The sequence below is a fragment of the Diadema antillarum genome, unplaced genomic scaffold, assembly GCF_040938485.1.
Source record: "Diadema antillarum isolate AM-2024a unplaced genomic scaffold, OU_Dant_1.0 scf00000074, whole genome shotgun sequence".
Taxonomy (NCBI): Eukaryota; Metazoa; Echinodermata; class Echinoidea; order Diadematoida; family Diadematidae; genus Diadema; species Diadema antillarum.
The window spans coordinates 1,785,060-1,801,315 of NW_027270963.1; positions in this window are offsets into that span (position 1 = coordinate 1,785,060).

Here is a 16,256-nt window from a genome sequence, read left to right on the forward strand (position 1 = left end):
TTTTCACTCTTATATCTTTATAAAATTGGGAAAATAAATCAAAGATGTTGATTCTAACAAGAATCCTGTTATACCCCCCCCCCCCAAAAAAAAAAAACAAAAAAAAAAAAATATCGATGCGCCACGGTTGCGTTGGGAGCGTGCATCGCTAAATGATCTAATACTCTGTATTCCGTATGTCATTGTCAATAGCATGACAGATATCTCATGCTGAATCACATGATACTACGGATTAGCCTGTCTCAAGACAGTGATCACAAATTTTCAAAGAAGTTTATACGATGAAATAATCGGGAAAGGGGTTACCAATACAGGAACACCTTGTATTACAGGATGACAAGCAAAAGTGCAGACACGTCATCCTTGCAATTTGTAACTTATTGCTTTTCACATCATTAGCGAAAAATTTTTTCTTAAGAGTATTTTTTTTATATCTATTCGAGCCTGAAGAATGATTTCGGGTAGAATTCTAACTATGTATGAATAATCGTAAGCTTCATGATTGATTATCGAACAGATGGGACGCCATGGGCTAACTTCTTAAATGTTCTTCTGGTTTAAAAAAAAAAAGCTCATGGAATTACATTCCTCGTTTCAGGTAGATCAAGTAGTCATCTTGTTCTAAGATTGGTAATCCCTATATATACGATCATGTTCTTAGGTTCTAACAGTCTTACACATCTACATGTGCTATACAGTATTACCGAAAATCTATACGGATTAGTAACTACTATTAAAGGGATGATATAGTAGGCCTATTGGTTGAGGTGAGGATTCAGATTTTTACTTTTTGAGAGATACTAAGAAACCACTTTATGAAATGTTAGAAGCATACAATCCTAAGAGGAATTGAAAGTTTATCTGATGAAAATTCGGTTTTGAAATGGCTGAGATACCCAAAAACAAACTAAAACAAAGAATTACTATTAAAAGGTGGGTCCCCCTTTTATTAGGATCAATTTGTTTTGGATTATTATCTCAGCCATTTCAAAATCAATTTTAATCAAATACGCTTAGAATTCCTCTTAGAATTACAAGTTCTTTTATATCTTATGACAGGTTTCTCATTATCTTACAAAACAGCTGGGAACCTGAATCCCCATTCATCTCAATTAGAACTATATACCATCCCTCTTAGCGACTGATCATATCATAAGAAAAAATAATGTCATCTTCTCCCACAGGAAGAACTTGCGGTCATTTCTGTTCAAACAAAAGGCATGAAGGACAGACGAGGAGAAGTGGAAAAGTAGGCATGATGCTTTTCGCTCAGTTTCGTTCAGGATTAGAGACGTAACTTCATTCAAAATGAAAGTCATCGAACTGTAATGATTACAGTATACTCAAGGCTCTGTTAATGGCACCTCGACGAGATCTTTAGACTGTCGCTTTGGACTTCGTCGCGGGAATTACCAACTCTCTCCATTCTTACTAACTTGAACCTACAATTGGAAAGAATGTTCAGTGTTGATCAACTCCAGTCGATAAATATAAGTGGGACCTACGCTCGACAAGCCTGCTTCTAAGTAGGTTCCATCATATTTCTTTAGCATTCATTCTCAGATTCCAACTTTCATAGATCGACCACTATGTTGTATTTGTTTGCAATACTCTATTATGCCTCCCAGCTGGATGTATTTCATTTTGTAATATCATGTCTCCTAGCAGGGTATCATGTTTTTTAACTGTTATATTTGATGTATTTTTTTTTTTATCGAGAAAATGAAAATGATGAAAATAAATTGAAATTGAATTGAAATTGAAAATATGTGAAGTAATGACAACTGCAAAAACAATGTCAATAACAATCAAAATTTCAGCCTACAACAAGAACAGTACCAAGAAACAGTTCAGTTATAAAAACATTGCATCTTCTTCTACTGCTGTCTTGACTATAAATAGAATCATACATGAATTTGTTATCCTCACGCATTGACAAAACAACCCGACACAGACAAAAATCATAAACAGGGAAACTTGAATCTCGTGAGTAAAAAAAAAATGAATAGATAAACAAATAACATTTTCTAGCAATACGTTATTGCTAAAACCATCTCTCGTGTCCAACGTGAACACGCTTATTTGCGCTCCTTGGATTGTTGTTTTCTGGCAGCTATTATTAGAACAAATATGTGTGTGATGAAAACTCTTATGGATTTCGTGAATCAAAATGATTTTGCATGAACCCAAGGCTTTTCCATTTCAAAATTGTCTATTAACCATTATGATGACCATCTTTAGAGGGCAAATGATGCTGTTTGATCTTTTTTCTATTTGCTTACTTTGTAATAATTCAGGAACGCATATCTTCATTCAGATTATTGTTATATCCAATTCATTTCAATTCAATTCAATTCAATTCAATAGCGTATTTATTTCCATCATCAAAAAGAAAAGAAAAAGTTGATATAATCCAAAGTGATACAATTTTTTTTTCATTTTTTCTTTACACTCGTCTGATAAAGGATTTTTTTCAAATACAATATAAAGTATATGCACGAGTGATATTATAAAAAAGAAACAATGCACTTTGCCATGGCAACAAAATAGTAAATATTCAACGTCATTAAAAGATGTCTTCCTTTACAGTGAGAACTTAATGTTATACGTATATCATGTTCTTATGTAATGGGAATTACGTAACATGGTAATTTTATCATATGACAATTATATATCACATAGATATGTTACATATAAATGCAAGAAAATATTGTGGCAACTTGGTAACTACAAATAATACGTATGTATGCTTTTGATAGTATGTGTGTATTTTGTATTTAAACATACGTACATAAATTCGCATTCTTACAGGCATGGCAACAGTAGTATATAGAGTACTGTCTATCGACAAACTAAAAAAGCAAACATCTCATAATCTTGTAAATTTGAGTTTAATAAATTGATCTTGAAGCTGCAGTCTACATATAAGAAGTACTTATTAAGAGTTTCAATGCAAATGAATTCAAATAATGATACTTACATATAATTGTGTGTGTGCGTATATATATATATACATATATACTAGTATATATATATTATTTATATATATATATATATATATATATAATACATATAGATAAAATATATAAATAATATATATATAATATATCTGTAATACATATGTATATTACATATATATATTATATATGTAATATATATATTACATATATATATATATATATATATAATCTATGTGTATACACATACACAAGATAATTATATTGCAAACATAGGATAATGGAGACACGAAAAATATCTAATCTTCTGTTACAAATTGGTATTTCATTTGTGGTACTCGATGGGACACACTCTCTTTCACATTAAATGGGATAAGGAAATGTTTTTTATTTCAAATATCCATGCGTGTATAGGATTTGCTGCAGATTTGAATAGCTTTATGCAATGACTGCTCGAAATTGACATATGTTGAATTGATATTGGTAAGAGAAGAAAATAAATATATGATAAATATGACAAACCAGCACTACACAGATACTGTTTAGGTCTAATAATTAGAGTAAGGGCTTTTGACCATAAATGCTATGCAGCTTTAAAGGTGAAATTACAGCAGTGGAAAGGAACCTCCCATGTGTTTACAAAACTGACAATTCGTAGGCTTGAATAAATATAATTGTTAATCTCTTGAAGAGAATGCATGACGTATTTAAATACACCATGTGATATAATCATTTTTTTTTTGTTTTGTTTTGTTTTATAGCTCATGTCAATAGTTGGATTTTCCTGTCTGGCGGGCTTCAGCCATCCCTATTTTGAAATAAGCCTTTACAGATGCTTAGCACTTGCATGGATGTCCTTTTTCGTTCTGTCTATTTAAAGTGAGCCCTTTCCCATCCTTTAAGAAGATAGACCTATAATAACACGCAAGTATATGTACATGCCTTCACACAAATCAAAATAATCATAACACTATGACATTGTAAATGTGTGAAAACAATTTATGAAAATGAAGTCTTATGGATAAAGACGACTGTAAAAAAAAGTTTTTTTTTTTCAGGAATGGTATACTGACCTATTTGACACAACGACGCAAAAACAAGAACAAAAGCACCACACAAGCAAAGGCATCTGCATCCCAGGTCGGTCATGTTGATAGGCTCAGTCTTATCCAGCAATTGAATGCGCCAAAAGGTCGGGTAGTCAAAGAGGCGGCCCTGCATGTAGTCCTTCAGGCGGAGCAGGAAGCGTGTGTGTTCAAGAGAATTAAGTGGTGGCAACGTTCCTCAACACTTCTCACCATAGAGATCTGTCATTCGTCCTCTCTACTATCTGGTAAGAAGAGCTGGTGAGCAACGTAAAATGATTCATACTACAGATTCTATTTGCACCAGGGTAGACAAATGAATTTAGCTTCGGGAGTTTCCACGCTCTTATATCTTCAAAAAAACCAGCGAGTGAAGAGAGCACGAGGGTAATTAGCATAAGAGGCGTGTTTGCATAATTGTTTCTGTGGGAACGCTGATCACGTGATGCAGCCTGCTGAATATCGCTCCTCTCTGGTCTGTCTTGCGGGGGCTATTTTGTGAATGGCGGACAGTGCGAGCTTGACAGACATCACTTCTCATCTGACGGCTGTTACTTTTTTATTCTCTCTAAATGCAAACACAGTGTTAAAACCATACTCTCAGCGATTATCATTTTGCAGGGTGGTATAACATAAGTTTGAGTTACTTGAAGACGCCCTGTTCGGTTGTCATGGGAACTGCGTCATTAATTGCGGGAATACAGATGTATGTTCCGTATCGCTCTCGTCAGTAATAAGCCGTGGGGATCTATCGGATTACATGGATGAACCATGTGCGACACTCTGGCATCTTGCCTCCATCATTAGATAAAGAAAGTTTGCTTATAGATGTTGCCTAATTTATCGAGGGCAATAGATTTAGAGAGTGTCGAAAAAGAAAGGTCTTGAAAGGTCTTGTGATTACAGGTTTTTAGTTTTTACAGGTAGAATTTTATTTTGATACCAGGAAGAGAGAGACGAAGTAGTCGTTGTTAGTCTCTTCTCAAACGATCATATAGTTCATCTACGAAAATCCATCACACCTCTTACGTGTTGTTTCTCTGTACATGTTTTTACGATAGGCTTTCCTTTCGTGACACTAGGGATTGGGTGCTCGGTAATGGAATAGTGTTTTCTTTTTTTTTAAATCAAAATCAGCTATCTTTGCAGAAGCTTATGGAAGAGACTATGGGCAGCTCTTAAAGCTTATTTTAATCCGTTTTTTGAAAGTGACATGCAAAGTTTGAATAGCAGAGCCACCAATGCGCATTTTGTTTGTAAATTCTGAGAGAGAAAATCACATAGCATGACTGAAAAGTAAGGCACTCGTCATCTCCGCTACATAACACATTCTCCAATATTGTCTTTAGATTTATGCTAATATTTTCCAAGAGAACCAAGGAATCATGGCGTATGAAATTAACCCCAAACACCAATCGATGTTATTGCTCTATGACGACTTTTTCCTTCATTAGTTGTTGTTGTTGTTGTTGTTGTTGTTGTTGTTGTGTTTTATTGGATTTGATTGACACCAGTGGAAACTCGACACTAATGATGATTAGAATGAAATGGACTGTGTTGTAAAGAAACAAGAATGCACTCGCCATTCAATTAACAATCAGTACAAACCATGCAGAAGAGAGAAGAGAAAAATGCAAACAAATTCCAAAACAATGTAGACTCATAATTATTTCTGTTTAATACACCCGAACTGGACATTATTATAACAACATAATTTTGGCTCGATTCATATCAGTAATTAACGAACACAGCTGGTCATGCGGAAAGGAGCAGATCTGTGCTTAAGTCTTTAAGAATACATACAGGTTAAGATATTTTCAAACTGTTTACTGCAGTCTAGGACATGTTATTTCAAATTTGCTAATGTGACATTTACTTGGTCGTTCAAAATATTTTGAAGCGTCGCACTTGCAACATTGTAATTGTCTATACCAGTAAAATACCATAATACATAATACAATACAATACAATACAATACAATACAATACAATACAATACAATACAATGTAATACAATACAATTAATGTTCAAGACTTTCTTCCCACGTGGCTCAGAGTGTTTACAAAAGTACAGAAATGAAGTACTTATGAAGAAAATTTAGAATGATAACTAAAAAGAAAAAATCACTAGTGGAGCACTCCGAGAGAGCGCACCTCCGCCAAATATCATGTTTGCAGGCAGTATCTTCAACACAAATACAAATGTATAGGGACATACACTACACACTTCGTAAAAATATAATCATCTACTTTTGAGATATTGGAAGTTTATGCTTATCTTATGCCTCTTATGATCAAAATGACCTTTGACCTCATAAGCCTAAACTCGAGTGTTTCTTTCTTACTTCATTATGAACACAGCTTGCAAATTTGGTGAAAATCCGATATCCGTTCTTGAGCTATTGGAAACTAAGATTATGTTATGTCTTTCATAACCCCTATGACCAGTGACCGTTGACCTCATGACCCCAAAAAGTTGGGTTTTTTTTTCTTACATTATTATAAACAAAGTCTGCGAATTTGATGAGAAATCTGATCATCCATACTTGAGTACTAGTAATTCATGACCCTAAATTCAATCGTTCCTTTCTTTAATACCTCATTATAACATACCCGGCACATTTTGCTAAAATACGTTCATTCGTTCTTGACTTATCTTGTACACAAACAGGCAAACAGACAGACAAAGCAACAGGAACCGAAACATGATATCCACCTTTGGTTTCACCCGCTGGAGGAGGTATTAACCCTATTAAGCCCAAGCTATTTTGACCCCTCGCAGGCCAAAGGGGGGGGGGGGGGGGGAGGGGGGGCACATTGTGCCCCCCTATATAACTTTTTTATTATTTGATGTATCATCGTCATTATGAACTCATACTCTACATGACCGTACATTTGAATTTTCTCAAGGTCACCCATGGAGGGCGCTATTTTCCAAAATATAAAGAAATACTAGGAAATATGCTAAAAACATGATTTTTCTGTATAATTTCTTTATCCCCATTATATGTCTTATTATAGACCAATCATTTTCATATTTGTCACAAATGATAAGCAAGTGGAATCTTATGGTTTGTTACAGTTGAAATTTCTCAAGGTCACCACATGGGGGCGCTATTCATATCAACATAATACTACATTATGAGACCTGAGATGAAATGTTTCGGATGGGTACATGTATAGTTATGACATTTCATATTTGCATAATAGTGGAATTTCAAGATTGCAAATTGATAATATGATAAACTAATGATATTAGAGGCATAACTTGGGTGAGGGAATCAAAATAACACAAAATAGAAGGGCAATCTTTAGAAAATATTATTTTTTTCAATTATCTCTATTATATCTATTGTTTTATGCCTTTGTCTCATAAAAACAAAGGAAATAATAAGAAAAACTTTCCAGGACCATAATTACTTCAAATTTTGCTCCTTCAACAAATTTCAGCCAAGAAACACCCATTTCATCCACTGTAATGCTGTTAAATAAAATGGGAACAGAAAAAAGATGCAAAATCTGACTGACATGGTTGTCAGTTTATGGTTACCATGGCAACCAGCAACATCAAATATAGCTAAATCATATATCAAAATGTTTGCAATAAGATCTTAGGAAAAGTCACCAAATTTGGTTGAAATCGGATAAAGGGCGAAGGAGTGGCAAATGAAAATCTGGTAGGGGGGCACAATGTGCCCCCCCCCCCCCCCTTGGGCTTTATAGGGTTAAACAATCACACAATAGCGCTATAGGTGAACTCAGGCAATATATGCTTATGTACATAATTTATGTACCGGTACACAAAACGCACATGTCATACATAATATGCAAAGAAAAAATGTCCAGAACAATATACCTTCAGAGCTTTTTTAAAGCAACTTCACATGTTCACATGAAAGGGAAGAATATTATCTGCTTCTGAAAATATGCATGAGGAAGTGATTATGGGATAATTAACTTTTAAGCGTATCAATGAGTAATTACGTCTACTTTCCTCCAACGCGTCATCCAACGATCACTATCAGAAATTGAAAAAAAAGTTTGTATTCATTTTCATTTTCATTTCCTTTAAACATTATCGAAACCTGGATTTAATAGGAACGTGCGTAAGACATGCGTAGATCGTTATGTAAAGTATTCTAAATGTTATTATCACAACATTGAAATCAGCTGAAAAAAAAACTCACATAGTTTTGTCGAGCGAACAGTTCTATCTTATTTTGATAATTGTGTAGATTTTATTATGATGGATTATTACATTCAACTATGAATTATGATTGAGGAATTGAGAACCAAGAAGTCACAGTGATTGATGTTCAAAAAAAAATCTTGAGTTGAGATTGACAAGAAGAGACAAACGTCAATGCAAGAAAGAATGTTGAAGCATACGCAAGAAAAAAAACCACAAATCAATCAGACATTCGGGTCAGGATATTTGGAATAATCTTTCGGACAATATAAAGTCCTGCTCAACTATCTAATCTTTGAAAGCTTCATTTAAGCGGTATTTATTGATACAGTCATATTATGCTTCCCACTCACTACGTTAAGATAACATCTATTTTGGGTGAATGATTGTTATTTTTATTCAGTCTCTATTTTCTTCCTTCAACTGCATTTTGCACCCACGCCCGCACCTGCTCTGCACCCACCTGATCACTTCCTCCAAAAGAGATGTATCGCCGTATAGTCTTTGATGAGGCCCATCCATTTCAAGCTTGATCGCTCACGATGGCGGTCTCCTGTATTCAATTATCTCTGTTATTCACTGAAAAAATATTGTTTATTTATTTTATGTTTCTATGTATGAATACTGCTCAATGCAATTATGTGCATCTATTTGTGTACTGTTATAGTATTGTTTATATTACTGTACTGTCTTTGTGCTTTTGAAATCTATATTCAATTTTTATTTGGTTGAATGTGGAAACAAATCAAACCAAAATAAAAAAAAATCAAAAAGAACGATAACCGTATATTAGCTAACACTATATCCTATAGTGACATATTTGCCATTATAATATTGGGATATGAACGAATGCACAAATTCCCTCACAATTTGTGTCATGTTCTGATCAGTTCTTTTGAAGAGGACTGAGGCCTATAAGAAGAACACTTAGAACGCAAAGCTTAACGGTAAAAAGCATTGAAGCTAAGCAGAGACCTGTAAAAAAACACATTGTAGGCCCTACAGGCATCTGGAAGGAAAGTATGATATCCAGGAATCGAAAAAAAAAGAGTGTGTATGAACGAAAATGATGTTAGATGACAATGTATAGTTTATTTACTTGATACAAAAATAATCGATTCATGATTATTATTTGATTCAAACAGTAGGCCAACATGGACATTCTTGGGAGAAAACGCTGGAGAAAACGTTGCAGTATATACAGCTAGGCATTGTAAATATCATAGTTGTTTTATCTACAAAATACAGAGGTTTAAGTGTTTACACTGGTAGCCTTGTTATATGAGTGTTATATCGGCTTCCAAACGAGATTGCTAGGCTTAATAAAGCTGTAGCTTTAGACGCGTTGACGACTCGTTGAAACTGCGCATCGGCATGAACGATTGTACTTGATAAAGACGTTCTCATATTGGCCGGTATTGTCGAAAGATTCCACTGGATATAACGCCCATCCTATACTTTGCTGACATGTAGAGTGTGCACCTGTAGCAACAAGAACAACGACATGAACTGTATAAAATATGATATTATATTGATCTATTGATTGCTAGCAGATGTCTGACTTTCTTGAAATGTAAGATGGAACATGCATGACACGTTTGTGTGTGTAAATTTGTGTGTATTTAATGTAGCGTGAACAGACTTTCGATAGGGAAGGTTGATATCATTTACCTTTCGAACAACAAACTTTGCATACTTCAAAAAACCTTGAAATAATACATATTTTACATAATTTCAAATAGGGATATCACGTAATAAAAATTGTGAACTTTTGTCAGCAAAAAGGACAAAAAATACTTTACAATTTTTCTATTTTGGAAAAGAGGAAAAAAAGGAAAAATTAAATGTTTCAAATTACAAATTAATTTTCTTGACGTGTCAGTGATTTAAAATCAAACGTTATGCTCTTTCTAAGTATTTCTGTAATATATGGTGTGTAACCAATACCATGCACGCACATACACACACATACACACACACACACACACACACACACACACACACATATATATATATATATATATATATATATATATATATGTATATATATATATATACGTCGTTGTTTCCTTCAAGAATATCAAAAAGAAATACAGTTTCGGCATACAATGAATTTACCGCAGACTCCTCTGCACTTCTTGTTTGGTCGAGTGCAAACGCCTTCGTAGATTGTGGAGTTCGGTTTCACAATTCGAATCCTGTTTTGTTGATCTCTTGCCCGGTGTAGCGAGATCGGTAAGTACGTTTCCCCGCAGGAAGCTATCCAGCTGTTCATGTTTCTTCTCTGCAACAAACGTAGAATCAAAGGTATGAGATATCAACCAAATTGTCATAATGACCTACACATTCAGGGTTCAACTGCTAAGGCGGAATCGAACGCTTTTTTTTGTGGTCAAGTTAAAAGTATCACGTTGGAAAAATGACAATATAAATCCAGGATTGTTCTCGAAATGAATTAGCTGAGGTTCTGTCTGTTGGGTCTGACCCCGATCATATTTGCGATTTTGCAGCAAATATACATTTCATAATTATCTCAACACTTATTCCTTGCAAATCAATCGTAGTTGTGTAGCTATCAAATTCAGTTTGGGTATAAATGTTTGTTTTGCTAAACCTTTTCTGCCATTGCTACATGCAATCCATAATGATATAAGAATACTCGTGTTTTTGACCTATTCGGTTTCTAATGTAATTTCAGTTCAAATACATTTCGCAGACATCAGCATAATCTTGTACACCACATTTATTTTTTTGTTGTTCTGAGTTTCAGAAATAACCCACAATACTTAGCAGCCTCATTCGACTATCATAGTGCACAAAATCATGAAATTTATAACGTAATTATCTTTCACCATAAAATCAAAGCACTGTGCACTTGTCATTTACTCAGATGTGACCAACTTTGGAACACGATTTGATATCACTTATGCTTATCGTTTCCCTGTTGAAACAAACATGATTCATAATATGCAACTTCTTACCTTACAACTCTTCCTTTGGGAACGAAGAAAGTATATAGCACGTACATGAGTGTGAAGGATCGTATTATTCATATACACAATGACATCAACTTTCATATATGTTTCGGTCTTGTTTGAAATTTTACTCTAGATTTGAAATCGTTTTCATTCGGCAAAATTACCAGTGCATGCCCATATTTAAGATCGAAACAAAGTGTTAGCTAATCCGTTGTCCTTTCGTGCTATGTGCACAATTCTCAAAGGGTAATCCTGGAGGATCAAGCTCCAACCGAAGATAAGCAAGTTTTGTGGTTTAAGCAATTCTAGAACATCAGCGGGTCATGGTCTGTGTACACCACTATGTCTCTTCCGGTGTCAAGGTAAGCTTCGAAGTGTTGAGATGCTATATACAGGACGACATTGAGACCCTCCTTCTCCGGCGTAAAATACTTTTGTGGAGGACGATTCAATTTCTTGGAGAAGAAAGAGAGTGTTTGCAGTGTCCGATGTCGTTATCTTGTCGTTGGCTCCCACTCATCGGTTACTAGTTAGCATTTGTGACCCTTCTCGAAGCTTCGTGAGATGAGCATGGGGTCATTCATCAGGACGGCCTCTAGTTTCAGGAACGCACTCTGTCAGTTCGCCGACCAACAGAACTTTGTACAAAGTCTGTCAATAGTACCACCAAGTGACTTAGGCTTGACACAAACTTTCGATAGAATACACACATTCCACAAGTTCGAAGGAAACTTGAAGCTCACGTTCCAATGACGAAGCGAGGAAATTTACAGTTGCTCGACCCAATCTTCCGCTGTAAACCTGAGGATATTACTAGAAATGTCAACGACATCTTGCCTAACTGAAGCGGAGGAGTGAGCAGAAATCCTTGATTTTCTAGTGCTTTTGAAAACCCTACTCTCGGCATCATTATGGAGCTACAAGCTCCATGGAATCATTCCTGATATGAGACTCACATTCCGAAAATCTTGGGTATCACTAGTATGCATAGCATGAGAATCAATTCCTCAGCCTTTCACAGCATCATGGAAAACATTCTCCTTTACAACTGTACCTAGGTCTTCTACACGTTTGATACTTCTTGAACATGTTGAAATGACACACAAATGTTTTTTTTTTTTTACGGTTAGGCATTTTCACCACGTAATTCTCCTTTCCAAGCTTTCACTCTTCAGTAAATACGGACCACTGAACTTACAACAGTTCGACGTTTCTCCTGGCTAAGGCAGCAGAATCAAAAATTTGATCTCCAACCTGAACAGCAACTCTTTGCCGTCCGGTCAAAGCACTCTCCCATTGTCAGTTGCGAAGATTTCAAATTTTCCTTTGCCTCTTCATTAGCTCTCACAAGACCTTCTCTGAGGGCTGAAATGCAGTCTATGACACAGTAATTTTTCTCTTTCTGATACCACAGTAACTGTTAATTCATGGCTTTCAGAGGTCCTTTTGACTCATGCCAAAAGACCAACTCAAAAGGAAATGTTGCAGTTGATTCATTTTGCACTTCACGAGCAGCAAAGGGAATAAAAGAGACAGTCGACCTTCCACGTCATCTTTAAGGTCTAGTGGTGCCTTTCCTATACTCCCCGAAATTAGAGAATTATATCCACTCCTGGGCCCCGTTTCATAAAAAGTTGATATGATAACAACTCTTGCTGGAATGTCAATTGTCATGGTAACGACATGAATGCAGCTTCCTGATTGGATGTTGCTATAGGAAGTTGTCATTCCAGCAAGAGTTGACATCCTAACATCTTTTATGAAACGGGGCCCTGGAAGACATGAAACACGAAATATTACTATCCAGGGGCGGATCCAGGAGGGTGCGCACCAGCTGCGCCCTTCCTTTTTTTTATTTTTTTTTTGTTAGAATGAAAGAAATAAAAAGAGAAAAACAAGAAAGGGGAAGCGTACGCCCCTTTTTATATTGTGCGCCCCCCCCCCCCCCCCACTTTGCGCAATTCCTGGATCCGCCCCTGCTACCTCGATCGGACTGAATTTCTTTTGGTAGCCAGTACCTGATGGCAAAGAAAGACTGTCTTAGCAGTTATGCTCTGTAAGGGAAATGCGTTCGCGTATCTCCTGAAAATCTCCCGTCACAGTCAAAAAGTACTTGTATTGGCATCCCGACTTGGAGCTCGATGATGGACCGTTTTAATGCACCAGCATTTTCAAAAGACCAAAACGTGAATCAATACGCAGGTCTAATGAAAGCTCTGGCTCTTCTACATTAAATGACGGACATGATGCGTTCGACAATTAAAAAAAAAAAAAGACCTTTCTCATTGAGGCTGGAAGAAATGAGCTCTGATTCTAGGCACAGTCTTTATGACTACATTGTGTCCAGCATTTGGGATTCCACGCACAAGACGCAGAATTTCTTATATAGAGAGCGGAGGAATAACTAGGTAGTCAACAGTCGTCCATTCCTCATCCGCAGGACGATCTGCATGGAGGTGGCCACTATAATAAGTTCCTCATCAACACACCAGACCTCTCTGTCATACCCATTCACCCCGTCTATCTTCAATGCACCATACCTCAACTTTAGCAAATCACTACACTGCAAAAAGTCCGGTTTTAAATATGAAGCACCGTGCTGGTGTTACATTTCCGGTGCTCATTTATGGTGTTAGATTGACACCTCCGGGTGTCATTTAAAAATATAATATTGTTTTGTGAATAGTTTCTTAATTACTATTCTTCTCGTTGATTTTTCCGATAAGGTACTTGACCTTTTTGAAAGAAAGGTGTGAACACATTTACAGGCACAGCACAGTAACACCAGTTGGTATGATCTCCTATCGAAGCTGGACGAGTGTTATACCATTGACATTGACACCAGCAATATCAAATCAACACCATGCGGTATCATTGTTGAATTAGCACCGGACCAGTGTCAAATTAACACCACGAAATACCAGGTGAACACTTTTTAGCACCATCAAAACATAGTTTCTACACCTGTGGGTGTGGTCCTCTATTGACACTTATATGATCTGTGTTAGATTTAACATCCATGGTGTAAATCTAAATGTATTAAAGCAGACGCAGACAGACTAAACACTCAGATTTCGAAAATAAATAAGCACCTCAGTTCTTCATGATTTCATATACATGTATATTCAAAGCTATACATTTAGAATTAGGAAATGAAAACGGAAGACATACCTTTGACTTTGACAAATGTTTGACCGAAATCTTTCCAGCGATCAAAGGATAGCTGGTAGTCATCTGTTCAGAGGACGCATGTGGATTGAGACTTTTATCTACGGACTAATGACATTAAAGAGGGGAAATCCCTCTGTTAAGGAAACGATAACATTTACACTCTATATCACCTATCATTGAGGTCAAATAGAACTGACAGAACTGATGCAAGCTAAGTAATATTCATGACGTAGTTTCACAAAATCCGATTTACGTACCTCACAAATAATGTTCTTTGTCTCGGGTTTTGTTTTGCATAGAGCATACTTGGTGTTCCAGTCTTCCTGTACTACTGAAGTAACATCAAAAGAACATGGAAACATTATATTACGAGGAAAGCACGGATAACATACATTTTTTTTTCGAAGAATATGTTATATTTACCGAAATTGGGTTGACCATGTTCGGTTGGTGTATTTCTGTCCCTGCACGCAAATGAAGAAAGAGGGTATTATGTGGAACATGATTTTAGCTTAGGTGTTCTTACAGTGTGCAATTGTCTTATACTATCCTGTACTGTCCCATTCACTGCCGTTTCTGTACGTGAAATAATGTTGACTGGTATATTATTCCAGCAACAGAAAGAGTAACCACTAAGAGACTATTTGCAGTTTGATAATAACAATAATAACAATGATAATAATAATAATAATAATAATAATAATAATAATAATGATAATAATAATAACAATAATAATAATAATAATAATACTTATAATTATAATAATAATAATAATAATAATACTTATAATTATAATAATAATAATAGTAATAGACATTCATATTGCGCAGTTGCTATAATAACACACTCTATTGCGCATTACAAAATAACATACATAATTCAAACATGAATAATATAATCATTTAATATGTATTTCAGTGTGTAGATGTGTGTGGGACCCTGTTGCACACGAAGACGGAATCAAACAAACAAAAAATCAGAAAAGATAACGTTTTTTCTTCGATTAAAGCAGGCTGATTATTAATGTCGTCAAAATGTACATACATTGTATTAACATAGCTGTATTAAATCGAAATAGACCGCTTTTTACTTCTCTGAAACACAGAATGGTAACTTACATGGATAACTGGAAAAATCGATAAGACCAAGCAGCGCTGCAGGCTTACTGTCGGATTTTAGAGTACAAAAACTCTGACATCAAATATCTAATAAGATTTTTCTAATTTCAAGCAATGATTTATAAATATAGAGTGAGTCAAATTGAAAGTTTGTACTCAAAGCTTACAATAAAAATCAACTATGAAGAATGGTTGTCATACATGCTTTAAAAAATAGCGCTTTATGTTAGATTATTGGGCGTCATTTTTGTGTGGCATTTGTTCACTAATAGATATGCAGGAGACATTATTTCCCAGAGTAAAAAAATAAATCAACTTCCTCATGAATATAAAGTGAGACAATAAATAATAACTAATAACAACAAGATAATAAAAAAGATCGTTATTCCGAAAGACACAAATTCAGTATAGGCCTACCTACTTATAGTACAGAGGTTTTTAATCCGAAGATTAAAAAAAAAAGTGGTTGTTTATCCAGAAATTTGTGCTGTTTTAGTCCTAAGGTTCGTTAATCCGAAAATAAGATGAGATTTGTTCTTTAATCTTCAGAATAACGAAATTTAACTGACATAAACAGGCAAGAAACCCTGAAAAAAAATAATACGAAACTATCGTGAGGTCAATCATTAACTGCGTGTTATCACTCTTTGAATACTTTCGTATAAACACACAAGCATGATCTTTTTGAGTTGCTACCCGAATTCCTCATGAAATTCCATTTCATTTCATTTCGTTTCATTTCATTTATTGTCTCTGCA